The sequence below is a fragment of the Tamandua tetradactyla genome, chromosome 6 (assembly GCF_023851605.1).
Source record: "Tamandua tetradactyla isolate mTamTet1 chromosome 6, mTamTet1.pri, whole genome shotgun sequence".
Lineage (NCBI taxonomy): Eukaryota > Metazoa > Chordata > Mammalia > Pilosa > Myrmecophagidae > Tamandua > Tamandua tetradactyla.
This window is the reverse complement of record NC_135332.1, coordinates 68,754,273-68,771,294: the sequence shown is the minus strand read 5'-3', so window position 1 is coordinate 68,771,294 and position 17,022 is coordinate 68,754,273. Positions and strand designations below refer to the sequence as shown.

At 39.6% G+C, this 17,022-nt stretch overlaps 1 long non-coding RNA gene across 1 annotated transcript; it reads left to right on the top strand.

The window, feature by feature from the left end:
• Positions 1-7,422: 7,422 nt before the first annotated feature.
• Positions 7,423-14,051, top strand: LOC143686106 (uncharacterized). The gene is made up of 4 exons (XR_013176903.1): positions 7,423-7,928; positions 9,471-9,641; positions 11,363-11,467; positions 13,684-14,051. It is a non-coding gene; the product is annotated as an uncharacterized LOC143686106 (long non-coding RNA).
• The last annotated feature ends 2,971 nt before the right edge of the window (positions 14,052-17,022 follow it).

The window sequence follows — 17,022 nt, the reverse complement described above, 5'->3', positions numbered from 1 at the left end:
TTCTTCTTTATGCTAAGCTAAAATGAGTGCCATAACTGTTTAATTACTTTTTTAAATAGTTCTTGAATCAATTGATTAATTCTCCTTATTTTCTGTTTTCTAATGCAGCTCAGGGGCTTTACAGTTGATAGTATTGCTAGTGTCTGTTCTTGACTTTGGGAAAGACTATTTTTCAGACATATTCTTTAGATTAACTGGATCTCCACATCAAGTTGATTAATTTTCTCTCATAATACGTATTTCTTAACGTCACATCTGCTCTCCAGAGGAATTTCAAATATCGATACCCTAATTCACCAATTTTAGTTTCCCACTCTTCTGCTCACTGGTTATTCTTTCATTCATGGTGGACTGATTCAACTCTGAATTTCATTTGAAGTAGAAATTAAAAAAAAAATGACATGGGATTTTGGAAGAAAGTTTGGCAGTTTCTTAAAAGTCAAACATATACTTAACATACCACTCAATGGTCACACTCCTAAGTATTTCACCTAAGTGAATTGAAAACCTAAGTCCACAGAATCACCATAAAAGCAACTAATACATTCTTCAAAAGGTCACTGGATAAACAAACTGTGGGAGAGCCATAAAAGGACTAGAGCAATTGATTCACACAACAACATGAATGACACCTAAAGGCATTTTGCTAAGTGAAAGAAGCCAGACCCATAAGACTGCGTATTACATGTCCATTTATATGACATTCTGGAAAAGGTAAATCTATAAGGATGGATCAGTTGTTGCCAGGGATTGTAGGAAAGGGAGGTGGTTGACTACCAAGGGAATGTACAGGAGAAATTTTAGGGTGATGACACTGTCTTCTATGCTGAAGGTGGTGAATACATGACTTCATATTTGTCAAAACCTGTAGCAATGCACATCACAAGGAGTGAACTTCAGTGTATTCAAATATTAAAGCATCAACACAGATGTTGAGGGATCTCAGGAAGGAATGCAGACCACAGTGACAACTGAATCTAACTCTATTACATATATAAGATGCAATTTTGCTGAAGGGGGTGAGAGAAAAATGGAGCTCACCTATGTAACTTTGGAAGACAATGTTTTGCTTGGAAACTGTAAGGTGAAAGACAAACGATCTGTATATAAACACTGCACTCCAGTCGGTAAAGCTATTCCTCTTGGGGATACAGGAAAATAATTCTGAAATTACCTTAGTTCTACACAGTGTTAAACAAATACATAAATGAATGGTGGATAGTGGGAGCCAAGTATCTCACTGTTGGAGAGAAACATTACAGATAAACTAGAAAGAAGAGCTAGAATGTACATATGGTACTGGATTGGAGTGGAAGACATCAATATGAACTCATTTTTAGCACACACAGAATTTAAAAATAGCTGTAGATATGTAGGTATGTGTGGTTAGTATATACATAAATATTTTTCTAGTTCTGTTCATGGAGAGTACCCCAAAGCAGTGATACCCTAGCATGAAGGAGCACATCCAGTGCACAGGTCTTGGTTTCTAAATACCACTCTTTAATAAAATAAACCACAGGTCCTTGGAAAAATGGATTTTTCTATGGCTGGAACAGGGACTGCACAAGATGAATCTAAGCATCTTGTAGTGCCAGAAAGTAAGGAAGTTATAGGGAAAAAAAGATGGGGGCACATTAAAGGGGCACAGGAGCCATCATGAAAGCTCCCCAAATGGTTAAACAATGAAATAAAGTATTATTTGACTATAACCTAAGGTATAAACTAAATATCCGTGAGTCCATACATCAGTCTCCTCTACAGAAGAATTTCAAATAATATAAATATATATAGATAGATACACCCCACACTTCAAATGTAAACTGGACTTAGGGACTTGCTTCCAAAAATAAAATATTAAAAGGAATAGCTAGTTACTTCACTATGTGAAACCAGGTAACTACTACTTTAACCGATGAGAAATGATGTTGATATATGAGTCTCCTGCTATGAGGTCATGAGAAGGACATTTTGGTTCTGTGGTATTTTTCTCCAAAACTCATAATGCTTGTCTAATCATGAGTAAAACATCAGACAAACTCAAATTTAGGGACATTCCATCCAATACCTAATCGATACTTCTCAAAAGTGTCAAAGTCCTGAAAGAGAAGCAAAGATCAAGAACCTGTCACAGACTAGGAGACAAAGGAGACATGATCACTAAATGCAATGTGGTATCTGTATTCAATCTTGGAACAACCAAAAAAAGGTCAAAGTGGAAAAACTGGTGAAAGCCAACTAAAGTATGGAGTTTAGTTACTGGTAATTTACCAATGTTGATTTCTTCATTGTAGCAAATGTTTCATAGATATATAACACGTTAGCATTAAGGGAAAACTGGGTGGGGTGTTCACGGAAATCCTGTACGATTCTGTAAGTCTAAAATTATTGTAAAATAAAAAAAAAATCTTATTTCTTAGGGTAATTCTAATTCACAGGAGCATGGAATAGGGTAGGGGACATTTGCTCCAAAAGTTTGGGTAGGCCTTCTAACTGCCTTCCCTTTTCATATCTGGTGATATTTCTCTGGTTGTTCATTGTTCTAGTGGAATGTTTCTGATGACTTCAGGTAGCAGAGATAAGCTCCTTCACAAATCATGTGAGTCGACACAATTCTTTATTCAGGAGCAATCGGATAAATCCATATGCAGCCCAAATCCACGGGGATATCCTCCTCAGAGATTCTGACTGTCACCTCCACAGGGACCCCACTTCAGGTTATCCCCATCAGTTTCTCTGCAAACCTAGGCTGGAGTTTTAAACAGTCATCGTCAGCCCTAGATTTGAAATCAATGTATGCTACTGGTGGGCAATGGAGTCTCACTTTCTCCCTCAGTGCAATTCCCTTCCACTTGGCTGGAAGAGTGGTTGCTTTGGTCTTCCCACTCAATGATCTCCCTGTAAGTTTTCCAGTTGAAACATTCTGAGATTTCAGTTAATGGGAATGTTCTTGCTTCCATTCTAGTGGCAACATGCAGTTTCCCTTATTTCATGGTTTGGTTTGTGTCAGTGAGCCCTGTGAGAGGGAAGCAATCAAACATACAGACTTAGATTGCCATTCTGAACCAAGCTGGTGATTTGGAAGGCAGTGTCTTGGAACTTAGCATTGAGGCAACAAATTATTAGGGAATTTTAAATTCTCGTATTAGTTATCTTTAAACAAACAAAAATTGAACCTATATTTCCTACATCAGTGTCAAGACCCAGTATGTAAATTGAAAGAATTTGCATGCTCACTTCTGTTTCAGAGATGTAATTTTCCCCTAAAATCTCATAGGAAGTACAAATTAAAAAAAAAATTTTTTTAAAGGATTTATTGTATTTCTTTCATGAAATCTGTTTCAAAGTAAACACTAGGCTCCTGTCTGCTGAAATATGATGTGATTTCTCTCCGGTGATTTGTCATCATGCATCTCAGGTCCTTTTTGGTATTGGGAGATGAGCTGGACTCTCAGAGTTTGTTTGGGTGCTGTTCAAATCTCTCCAGTTGAAGGCGAGTGAGGAGAGGACAAGAGGATCTTTTCTAGGTTTATTTCATCAGACTGAAGATGGTTGACAAGAGGAGTCAGGAATGAAGATGCTGCAGCTAGAAGGACCCATAATAGCAAACACCACTTCTTTATTAGCTGTGGCTGGCAAAGTTAGCTGGGAGGGCACCAGTCCCAACACTGCCCTTTCTTCACTTAACATGCCAGTGGGATTCATGGAGCCCAGGCCATCAAGGCAGGACCCCAGCCTCTCAAAGATGTCTGCTCTCAACGTCTCCTCAGAGGCCTTGATAGGGTTCTCCTCCCCTCTCCACCTCTAGCCTGTCTCCTCAGTTTATTTCTTGTCTTGAGCTTCTGCTGCTTCAATCTAGTTGGGCTCCTCTTCTGCTGACTCTTTTAGTATATTTTTCCTCCCAGTGTGGTGACCTGCATGTTAATGAGATCTCACCTCCATCTAGCATTACCTGCTTCATATTTTCCAGAACCCCTCAAAATTTCCAGCAGTAAATTATTAATTTTTCTTAATTTTCCATAGATATGGACTTTCTTCTAACATCTATGCCAGATTCTTTGTTCACATCACTAGTAATTTGGAATAAGAGGATGGGAGTGGGCAGGTGAACTCAGTGGGCTTGTATTCCATTCTTGTGAGTGGGACAACAGTCACCTACCCAAAAGAAGATTTCTGAAGACAAGAGGTTAAATCAGAGACAGCCACTGTTTTATTTCTTTCTCATGAGAAAGGGCACCCACTAGATAAGCAGACTAATGCACCGACTTTGCACAGTAACAAGAATTATATAGGCCCCCTCCACCTGCTCACCTGCCCCCCATTGGCTGGGAATTGTAGGCTTGCGGTCTTGAGTGTGAAAGCTAATCCAATTAGAAAGAGACACGACCCTCCCTTAGAAAGGTCCGACGTCTACAGTTACACTTCCCTTGTGGACGTGGATTTGGGGAGATGGACCAGCCTAGAGGAATGTGGATCTCAGCTTGTTTTTTCAGAACTTCTTCCACATCAGGAACCAAGATGTGGAAGGTTGGGCAAGCAGACCTGAGTCATTCTGTTTCTGAGAAGAGGCCCTTTTCCCTTTTTCCTTCACTTGGACTAGCATTTCTGCCATGATTTTATTGAGTTCCCCCAGACATAAATTTTCTTCTTAGATATTAATCTCTTAGTGATACACTTCTTTGGTTTCTCAGAGTCTTCCACATAAGGCACACAATATATATTTGCCCAAATGCATGAACTGAATGACTAACTTTAGCAAGGATTCTATTAATTGCATCACTAAGATGCCCTCCCACATTGAAAAGATGCTTTTCAATTTAGGCTTTCTCCCGGATGCACACTGCCAGAGTCAGCAACTGGTTGTTAAATACGTTTGATCCAGGTACTGTAATAATGTTTGTCATTGACCCGGCTCTGGGCTGAGCGGGACTTTGTTGCCACATGCTGCAGTCGGGTGGTCCTTGAGGTTTCCTTCTCCAAGAACAAAATAGCTCTCCATTGCACAAGCCAGCGGGAAAGAGGCAGGAATCACAATAAGGTTGCTCAGCGGGACTTATGCTGGGGATAAAGAACAATTGCTGACAAAATGAGGAGGTAAACCAGTTTGGAGATTAAAATTTAAAAATCCTGCCTGTTGTTCTGTTGCATGGAGCTATATTCAAATTTTATCTGGTAGCTGTGATTCTCTTTGATCAGGTTGGCTGTTTGAGGGGATTTGGAGCAGAATAGATTATCCGAACTTTGAGCATAAATCACGGCTGTGGGCTGATGGATGTCTTGCACTTTCTTATGATAATGTATGATTGGAGGCTAACAGAGAAAATACCATGGCCTTATCTCCCTGCAGCAGCAGCCAGCTGGGTGGGGTGTGTGTGGGGGGTAGAATCTTGAGTCCAAAGGGAGGTGGGGGTGGGAGCAAAACGGAGGGTTTTTTTTTTTTTTAGAAATAGTGAAACTGAACTAAAATGCTCTGGGTCATGCTGGAAATGCAGCCTTTTTAGAACTCAGCATTGGCAAAGTACTGAAACAGCCCATCAAAAGCAGTTATGATAGGATGATGTTTTATATGATAAATCAGGGTATTACCACTGATTTAATTTCTTTTAACCACATACAGCCAACCATCCAGCCTAGCGCTTCCAGATGGCCCTTGTCTCCTGAGAAGGACTCATTTCCTTCTGGGAAATACTGGTCACATATATCTGTTTTTCACTATCATAAAAAGGGTAGGGAGAAGGTGGGGGTGGGGTGATACTATCAACTTCTAAATTAAAAAAAAAAATTCAGGCTGTGAAGTCAAGGAACCACCTTCTCAACAAAATGCAGGTGCAAATACCCCCACTGGCACTCTGAAAATTAGATCATGGTATCTTTTAATTAGTCCATGTAGACATTCCCATCCTCAAAAGGATGGAATGTATCAGACAAAAACGGGGTTTGACCTCCACGCTCGTCCTATGTCAGATAAGTCCTGAAACCCAGAGTTACCAGTCTCTCCAAGAACATCCCCTTACCCCATACTGTCGATACCCTTTTTAACATGAAGAAGTTAGAATGGTCATTGCCCAAACATCCCTAAAGATTAGGAGAAGCATCAAATGAGAGGGAGGTGCTGTGATAGAGAAGATAGCATTTAAAAAATGAGTATGGTTTCTGAATCATATTGATATTTCTTTTTAGTCTCTAGTGGATCAGAGCAGCTAGAAGGAAATGCCTGAAAATGTGAAAATGTAACCCATACCATACTCTGAAATTTATTCTATAGCCACTTTTTAAAATGTACATTGGAATTTATCACTTTTTTGCATACATGTTATAGTTCACAATAAAAAATGCTTTTTTAAAAAGTGGGGTTTGGAGGGTACTGTCTTTTGGCTAGATGGCCATTGATCTGAAAGTCGAAAAGGCGGACATTGACACTGAATGCTCTTTAAGCCCTGGTCTTTGCCCCAATTAGGAGACTCCATTGACTACTGGAAATCACAGAGCTGAAGTGTATGGTCTTTTCTACTTCACAAGTGTTGTTGTGACTGCCAACCTTCCACATCGCTCCTAGGGTGAGGAGCCTGTAAAATGAACAAGCAGCAAACACTTCATCTTTGTGACATTTAGTCATCCCTGCTTAGGGAACTGAGCCTTGGGTTTGATTTCTTGTAGGAGCATTGTGAACACAAGAAGGGGATCACTGACAATGCAGAATGTCCAAAAAGCTAGCATTTGTTGCTTAACGCATGTGTGTCAAACAGTATTTTAGATCCTCCATGTGCATTATCATATAAACCAGAAAGGGAAAGAGAGAACTAGACATAAAATCTCAATATATGTCTGCAAAGCTTAGCTGCTAAATCAGAAATGGCTTAAAGAAGTAGTCCAAACTCTTTTCATAGTAGTTTCCTTCTTGTGTATGTTACTGAGATTGAGACTCCAGTTAAGAGGGAAGATTGCACTTTGAATCTCTGAAGGTTCCTTTAATCTTCTTTTACCCTTAAATTTGATATAGGCTGAGGATCTGTGTAACAGATTACACACTTCTTCTGATTTAATCAAATAGGTAAAAATGGAAAAATTGAAAGAGCTCACAACTAATTGCTAAAATGGTTGAAAATGTAGACTAAACAATTCAAAAGAGAAGCTCATTTGCAGAGTCTTTCTTTGATGATGAAATGTTTGCAGAGGACAAGAGGGCAAGGCAGCTGTGCTTCTTGGAGCTTCCCCTTCCACATTTCTGGATTGTAAAACAAAGCTCCTTCCCTTTCCACCTCCTATTCCCAGGCCGTGAAGAATCTTGGCGGAATCCCAGGGAAAACACTAAGATTGGCAAGCAAACTGAGAAGAATTAGAAATGAAAGCCGCTTAGTATTGATAATAAGATCAAGAGAGCAGAGGATATTGGGCGGTGTAATAGCACCATAATAGAGGACATCCTGAAGAGAGAGGCCAAGGAAAGAGACCCAGGGAAGATGGAGTCAAGTGAGCAACACAGCGGTGACCTACAGCACATGTGACTCCAGGGAGAAAACGAGTCAACCACAACAGTCCAAGAAAAACAAGATGGTGATGACTAGTTTTATTCCTCTCTTGGTGAGACTGAAAAGCATTCCAGCAACATGTGATCAGGCAAAAAAAACAGGCTTGGAAGGAAGTAGCTGTTATGAGTCTTTGGATTTCCATATGGCAGAAAAGAAAAGATGACCAGATAAGTATCTGAGAGATAGGTTCAGGAAGTCAGAGCCTGAGGTGTTCCTTGCTCAGACTTAAGATTTGTGCTGTACCGGCAAAAGGTTAGCTCTAAGGAAGGAGGGGGATTCCGAAAGATGGCATTCTAGGAAAGATGAGCACAGAGGACAAAGAACAAAGATGAACAAAGATTCTATGATGCCCATACACCCCCTTCAACAAGGGAAAACATGTCAATGGTTCCTGGTGAGGTGAGTGATGTTTGTTTGTTTTTTACCCCGTATTTCTTTTCTTGAGAATGAAGTTGCTCAGGAATTTTCAGCATTTCTATAATTGAACCACTTAAGCGTGTTATTTGATATTCATGTAAATTAAAATCCATAGCAATTTCAAAAATTCCCAGGTGCTTAAGAAAGGGCAAGTTGTTGAACAGGAACATTTTGTGAAATGAGATACCTGCTAAAGTACATGGAAGCAAGTGGTAAGGGTAGGAGGGAGAGGGAAGTGTGTGTGCAGGTGAGAGAGACTCACTGTCTCAATTTCCCATTTCCTTCTGGTGTAGTTATGAACCAACAGCTAACACTGTGTTTAAGAACAATTTGTCTCAACTTGTATTCTTCTCTCCAGGTGAAATGTTCTTTCCTTCTCTTAGTGACCAAATTCCATCATCTCTCGGTCAAGTGCCGTATTTTTCATTTGAGCTTTTCTTTAATTTTGTGCTTGGATGTAATCTTCTCTCTCCCCCCGTGCTAAACCCCCAAGGCTGTTTATTGTGTACCATTTTTAAAGTACTAGGTAACTTCCTGCAATCTTCATGTGGAATCATTATTTACATGCACACCTGAACACCATTCTAGACTCTCTCATTAATACCTTTGGAATAATACGTAGAAGTTCATCAAAAAATTTAAGAGGTGCTCACAAAATATAGGAGATTATCAAAAAAGCTTACTATGTACATAAATAATATGTTTATGCAAACTCAACATGTGACTGTTGGAAATTTAGTTCTTTGTAATGTATCAATTAATACTGATCAAATTGAATTGTCTCAATAAATAAAAATTCTACGTCATCATTCAGCAAATTTGACCAGCTGAGTGACCCTGGAGAGACCACTGAATAAGGATCTGGGAGAACTGTCATCTAGACGACTAATGGTCAATTACGAACTAGTTTAGTGACTCAGACACTACATTTGACTCTGATTGGGTCTACTCAAGATCTTTTCATTCAATCTTTAATAGAATAAAATGGTTGGACTAGTTGATCTTTAAGTTCTTTTTAAAAAATTGTTGAAGTTTCTTAGATTCTTAATTAAATGCCATACAATGGGCTGTCTTAATAACAGAAATTTATTGACTTATGCGACCTCTCCGCATTGGTATCTTCTGGCTGGTCAGCAATCTTTGAGATTCCTTGGATTTTCTGCACAGGGTAATGTCTTCTGTGTTTTCTTCTGGTTCTGTTGACTCTGGCTTCCCTTAATTTTCTACTTCCATGACTCTCTCTCTCTGTCACCATCTCTATGAGGTCTCCAGTTATAGAGTTAAAATTCATCCTGATTCAGTTGGGCCACACCTTAACCGAAGTAGCTTCATGAAACGGTCTTATTTACAATGGGTTTATATCCATAGGAATGATTTAAAAGATTAAGAGCACATTTTCCTGGGGTTTATTAACTCTAAGCCACCATGGTTGTGATGCAAATTTAATTGAGTCCATTCTGTAGGGTGTTTGATGAGTCAACACTAGGATAGGCACACTAATCAACTGTTTCGGTTGACCTGCAGAGCAGGGAAAAGACCATGGAGATCAAGTCAGAGGCAGAAGTTTCTCCAAGGATGGCCACAAAATCTGAGTGAACAACAACCGTGTTTCATTAACCTGACACCAAAGCAAATATTCTCTCGTCAATGAAGAGTGTTTTTCTCCTTTATAAGGACCTAAACACTTATGTAGAGGTATCTGGCATTTTGAGTGAATTTTTTGCTTATTATCTATCTAGCTAGTATCAATGACTTCCCACCAAAGACCACCATGAACATACCTGTGGTTGAATAAATGACTCTCTTGTTTGTTGCAATGAGGCAGAATGCCCCCATGGGGAATTACAGTGTATCCTGGTGTTGGGAAGGATTTACAGGATTGGATTTATGTTAGGTGATTTAGGAAGGGTTTCAAGGAAGATAATTTGCTCTGGATTGCATGCTGTCAGGAAATGAAAGTAACTCTATGACTGGGTATCATAAAACACCTTATCTAGAAAGAGGAAAGAATAGACCCAGGTTAAAGCTTTAATGGGGAAAGAAACAGCAATCACTCAAATTATCCAGAAGAGGGAGATGTTTTAGTTTTCATGGTGACATTCCTTTTGTCTGTGCTTAGTCAAGACTTTTTTTTTTATCATATTTCATCACAGTCACAGAAGCACCTTGTGAGATGTTGTTGCTATTTTGTGGGCCTGTTTACTTGTTTACCATAAAGAACACCACAGCCCACCTTGAAATGCCAGAGCAGTCTTAACATGACCAAGGCCTGGATGTTGGAGACTGCTTTTCTTTAACAAGTAAGAGCCCATTAGATACGTTATTTATTAGCCTCATACATGGTCCTAATTTGAAATTGAATGTAGGGTCTAATAAAAACTAAAATGACTGCACATTTGATAACCATATTCCTGGTAAAAGACACTCATCTTTACTGTTATTTCTTATATATATTCCACAGTTCTATGGATTTTGTTAGACTCACAATTCTTTTTTTTTTATATAGGGTGTTTATCCACTCTTGATTGAGGTAAACATCAGAGTGCAAAAGGAGACGGAGTGTCCATCTAGTTATTTATTATAGAGTCCTAAGCAATGATTTTGATGAATGAGCAATTCACCCAATCAAATAGTAAAGTGATAAGCACGCCAATTGGCTAATGATACCAATTTGGTTGTTTCAAATATTTTAATGATTATGCCAAGTCAGCTGTTCAACAATTTGCTCCCATGTTTTCCTATTTAACCATACCCTCACTTAAAGCAAAATCAAAGCCATGATCTGGGTGGCTAATTCATTCTCCCCATTGAATATGTAGAAGATATTCTTAGTTTCGTTTTGTTGGGGAATCTGCATTGACCAAGCCAATGCAGCGCTCAGTGCTTTGCAATTTATCAAACAATCATCACTAAAAAGGACTCCACCTCAGTCTGAGCTGCTAGGGTCACAATAGTTTATTGACACGGAGAGGTAAAAACAACCTATCTCAGTCAGTTTCATCCTTTGACAAACTGCTTCACAGCTCAAGACTCCCCCGTTTCTGCCTATCTCTGGGTAACATCAAATGCTATATCCTCCATATCACTCATGTCCTCCACCTATGTGTTCATTTTCTGTCGAGTTTACCCCCTGAGGGACTTTATCCCCTGGCATTTCTAAGGGAGCCTGAAGTCAACCAGGCTCCCTTAAATTAATTACTTGATCCTTCTAGAGTAAACGAACCCTCCCTGTATATCCAGAAAATCATGTACATCTTTATCATCTGGCTCCCAAAAGTCTTCATTCTTTATTAATTCTGTTAAAGGACTTCTTTATTCTTCAATAATAGAATCACCTGGGGAACTTTAAAATCTCACAGTGTCCAGAGCCCACCTCATACTGGGAGCAAGTATCAATATTTTAAACAATTCCACAGGCTGCCCATGTTGTGAACCACTGGATAAGACTACTTAGCATCCACGTGTCCTTTTCTCAAAAATTATGAGGACGAGGATGGATTCCTGACAACAGTGAGTTTCAGGTAGGCAGGAGGAAGTGGGAAATGGATAATGGCTAGGGAACCGACATTAGCTACCATATTGAACTTCTTGGAGGCATATCTATAAAATGGGAGCTAATATCTGCCCTACTCACCTGCCAGGGTTGATGTGACTCACTGTGAAACTTTAAGTTGATATGTGTGTGTGTGTGTATTTATATATAGGGATATAATATACAGGTATGTATGAATTATGTGAGTATAAATATGTCTATATATATATATGCTTTCATATATATGTATATATACATACATTAATATATGTGTGTATATATATATACATTCACGTATGTGAATGTCATAAATGTGTATATATAAAATACACACACAGACACATTCATATGTATTTATGAATGATTGTTCCTGCTGCCGTTTTGCCCTTAGTAGCTAAATATCCAGCAGGTCTGGCCAGAGTTCAAGGCTCTCTGCCATCAAGCAAAGTTAGCACAAAAAGCTTTATTTACATAAGCCAAAACACTTAGGAAAAAGTGGGGAAATATATTAAGTTTTTCATCCATTTCCAGTTGCTATTCTGCAACTCAGAGCTTAACCCACTGTGATAGTTTTCTAGGCTGCTCAAAGCAGATCATGTGAAATGGGTTGGCTTATACAAGGGGAATTTATTTGCTTAGAGTTTGGGGTCAAGAAAATGTCCAAATCAAGGCATCATCATGGTGGTGGTTTCTTCCTGAAGATGAACTGCTGGTGACCCTTGACTCCTCTGTGAGATGGCAAGGCATATGGCGGCACCTGCTGGTCTCTCTTTTCTCTTCTGTGTTTCGTTGCTTTCAGCTTCTTGCTTCAGTGGTGTTCTTTTCCTTTCTCTCTCTGTTCATTCCATTTATAAAGGTCTCCAACAGGAATATTAAGACAAATCCTGGATAAAGTGGGTCACACCTTAACTGAAATAGTTTCTTCAAGAGGTCCTACTAAAAATGGGTTCACACTCACCGAATAAAGTAGGTTTAAGAACATGTTTTACTGGGGTACCTGCAACTTCAAACCACCACATCTGCATTCATCAGAATGTGGTTCTCAGACTTGAGCATTCATCAGAATCCCCTGGAGGGCTTGCTAAACCGCACATGCTGAGCCCTACCCCCCAGAGTTTCTGATTCCTTAAGTCAGGGGTGGGGCTGGAGGATTTGCAGTTATAACAACTTCCCAGGTGGTACAGATGTTGCTAGTTTGGGAACCACACTTTGACTTTATCTCCTTTCAAGTCAGTGGTACTCAAAGTGTTATGCCTGACCAGCATGTTCTGCATCACTTGGAAAAGTCGACTGGCAAGTTCTTAGGTCACCCCAGACCAGACCTACTCAATCAGAAACTCCAGGATTAGGGCCCAGCAATCTGTCTTTTAATACACCTTCCAGGTGATTCTGATCCTGGCTCAAGTATGAGAACCACTGATTATTCCTGGATGTATGTTATACTAATGGAGCACTTAATTTCTGGGCTTCAGACCCAGGGATGCTTTTTTTTAAAAACTGTCCAGGTGGTTGCAACATGAAGCTAGGGGGTGAGACCCACTGAGGGATAGAGAAGTTCTTACCAATTAACTGGGGATCTTGTTAAAATGCAGATGCTGGTTCAGTATTCTGAAATGAGACTTGAGTGTCTGTATTTCAAACCAAATCCCTGATAATGTGGCAATGATGCTGTTACTGCTGGTCACCCAGTCTTGCTTTGTGAAACAAGGATTTATTTAGACAGTTAGCAGACTCTCCCCACACCCACAAAATAATGCTTTGCTACCTTGCATACCCAGGTTATAAGGGTTCCATGGCTTGACTTTATTCCAGTTGTTCCTGAACCATAGAGAGAAATAGAGTGCAATGTAAAAGGATGACTTTAGAACTTGTTCTCATTCATCTCCAAACTGATTGCCCACCATGACCTCCCTTCATAGTTTTCTTTTTCTTCCCTTTAGAAATAAGAGGTTGACTAGATAACCTTAGCTGCACCCCTCTGCTGCAGCCAAAATTTTCTTTCCTGCTAGAATCATCTCCTTCCTCCTTGCCAACTCCAGATTGCTGTAGTTTCTCTCTTTCCTTTTTGCCCATCCAGGGACATTAGTGGTGGGGCTCATACCTACCAAAAAATCAGGCATCCCTAATGGTCAGTGACCCTAGAGGGCACAATTTCGTATATACCCTATCTTGGTATAACTAAACTCTATTCATTTCCTTCCACAGAAGGAATAATACAGCCTTAATGTCAGCTGGAAAATGAACCTGAAGAGACCATATGGCATTTGTGTTCTGTGTATTTATAAATCAAGCAGAAGATGGGGGTTCTTTAATTTTTTATTGTTGTTACAATACACAAGATACAGAATAAATGCAAGTAGTTAGGATTTAACACAGTGAACCCTAATGTAAGGTATGGTCTATTGTTAATCATATAATCACTATAAAATTGTTTCACCGGTTATAACAAAGCTCCCATGCCAAGGCAAGTGTTGATAATAGATAGGGAAAACTGTGACTTCTGAATTTTGGGCAAGTTACATGGAAACTGTATTTTCCATATGATCTATGTGTTAACCTACAACTTTTCTAGTAAAAAAAACCCCAGCTTTTTAAGAATAAAAAAATTAGTTTTAAAATGTTGACTTCTTGACCTTATCTTGGTCATATTTAATATTTATATGCATTAAGTAGAAATAGAAACTATGGTACCTATCAAATGGGATGGGGTAGAGGGTTTGGGACTGCATGACAACTCCTAAGGCAATTAGAATAGGAAATACTGATGATAGCAGTCTTTTTATGTTCTTTATCTACATAGCAGCAAAAAACTGGTTGCTTTGGATGAAAAATATAGCTTTATGTTGGGGGTAATGTCTGTTTAATCTACTGCTTTACCCCCAGTGCTCAAGTGTCTGACATGTAAAGAGGGAGAGAGCAGTACAGATATCAAAACAAGAGTGATGTAACTTAAGCAACTTTAACAGTGCAGGTGGGAAAGAAATCTTCCAAGCTGGGGGGAAAAAATACATTGCACCACCTCAACCACTTCCAGGTGAGGAAATCAATAGTCATGGTCAAGGCAGAATTGGGACAGTGATCTAGAAAAAATCATCTTAAAATTTATACTGCATTTTACCAATTCCACTTTTATCTCTCTTTCTCTTTTTATAACATTTTTTTCACTGTCCAACAGACCATGGTTCTAAGGTAACATGATTTTACTTAAGCAAAAACAAAATCAGCTTTAAATAACTCCATGTGATTTGGTATTTTCTGCTAACAGCAATGACAACAAAATCTAGAGGGCTCAGGCCACATGTATACCACTTCTTTTCAGTAGTAACTGAAATCATATATCCCACATCCTTATTTGGCCAATTAAAGTGACACATTAATCATCCTTCTTTTTGTTCTTCTCATTTCATGTTATCCTGACTCCTCCCCCATCCCACTGGTGGATGCTGCTGGAGCCATCAGAAGCACATCCATATGATCCCAGTATGTTCCAACCAAGCAGGATGAAATGCATCCATGGACCACATGAAACACTTTCTCATAGCTTCCATATGTCCCAGCACAGTGAGCACCAGGCGTGAACACCAGGCAGACCCTGCTTTAGGCAGCATGTTGGAAGTAGACCTTGTCTTCAGGGCTTCCAGCCTATACTTGTGTTCTCCAGCTGTCTCTCTTCTCCCAAGTAAAGTAGCTCTCCATTTCACTGATGCTTTACACATTGTGGTAGGGTAACTAAACTCTAAACTCTTTCTGTCCACCTTCCAAGCATGGTGAGTAGAGGAGAAGTCTAAGAAATAGACTTCTCATGGTGCCATTCATTGTCAGCATAGTATGTGTAAAGGATTGAATTCCATCCCCTAAAGAGACATGTTCATATTGTAACACTAGGCCTTTTGAATATGACCTTATTTGGAAATAGGGTCTTTGAAGATGTGATTAGTTAAGATGAGGTCAGATTAGATTTGGGTGCACCCTAATCCAATATGAACAGTATCCTTATTAGAAGAGGGAAATTTTGACACAGAGACAGACAGTTGATGGAAGATGCCACATGATGTTGGAGGCAGAAGCTGAAGTGCTATAGTTTCCAGGCAAAGAATGCCAAGGATTACTGACAATCACCAAAAGCTGGAAGAGGTGAAGAAGGAATCTCATCTAGACCCTTCAAGAGAGAGTGTGGTTCTGCCAACACCTTGATTTCAGACTGCCGGTCTCCAGAATGGTGAGATCATAGATTTCTGTTGTTTTAAGCCACCCAATTTGTGGCTGTTTGTTACAAGCAACACTAGGACGCTACATAAGTATGTCAGTTATGCTTTGAGTTGCAAGTAAATAAATACCTGATGAAATGTTACTTGAACAGCAACAGTATGTGTTTTGCACATAGAAACCTGGAGGGAAGTGTCTCCAGGGTTGATTAGGGGCTCAGTAATGTGGGGTCCCAGGCTGCCTTCTAATTGATTTCTTTGTTCTTCTCTTGTGGTCATAAGTTTATGGGGCAGGTCCAAGCTTGCTATCCTCATATGGCAACATTCAATGTGGGAAGAGAGGAGAGGGCTTCTCCTTGTTCAAGTCTCTTGGTCTTTTATTAGGGCAGAAAATCTTTTTCAGAGCCAGCATCCCAGCAGACTCCTCTCCTCAGATCCCAGAGGCCACAGTTAAATCATAAATCCAGTCTCCAGCCATAAGGAATTTGAAAAGTGGGACTCAAATATCATTTTCCAATATGAGAGGAGGTAGGCTCTGCTGGCAACAAACCTTCCTCAAAGAGTTCTCTCTTTTTCTCTTCTGGAGAAAAATAAAAGAAAACTCCTCTTTCTATGCAAAAGAGTTCGCTCTAGTTATCTGTCACTGCATAACAAATTACCATAAAATTCAGCGGCTTCAAACAACAACAATCATTTTATTTTCTCTTTCTGTGGGTTAGGAATTCAAGCAGCCTGGAGCTTCAAAAGCATGGGGCTCAGGACACATGGGCAGGCTTTGAGGTATGCACATGTGCTATCCCATTTAATTTTTCACATCAACCCTTTGAGATACATGCTATTTATTAACACGCTTTTACAAATGAGGCATGGACTCACAGAATTAAGTGTTTCTCCCAAGGTTACTTCTTTGTTAACTGACACCATAGCTTATGATAACACCACCTCCCTCCGTCATTTTCCATCACATTACTGTGTTTCAATGTCCTAATAGCACATACTGATATGGGAAACAAGCTATTTGTGCTTTTGCTAAATTGTCTGCCTTCCCCAGTGGAGTGCAAAGTCATTGAGGGCAGGGACATTGTTGAATTAAGCACAGAATTTGGGTTAAATCATTTGATTAATAGTCTGTCTGATCAATGGGATTAGTGTCCAGGTGGCATGAGTGGGTCCCACCTGCAATAGCTCTAGGTCCTAGAACAGGCCCTACCTGCTGGGAGATAGCTCATCACCCTGGACCTGGCAATTCTTTTTTCCCATCCTTAGCACTTCTGTGTGTGCTTTCAGCTCTCTTCCCTGCCCATTAATCCTCACTTCTTTTCATATCAAGGCTTCAGAT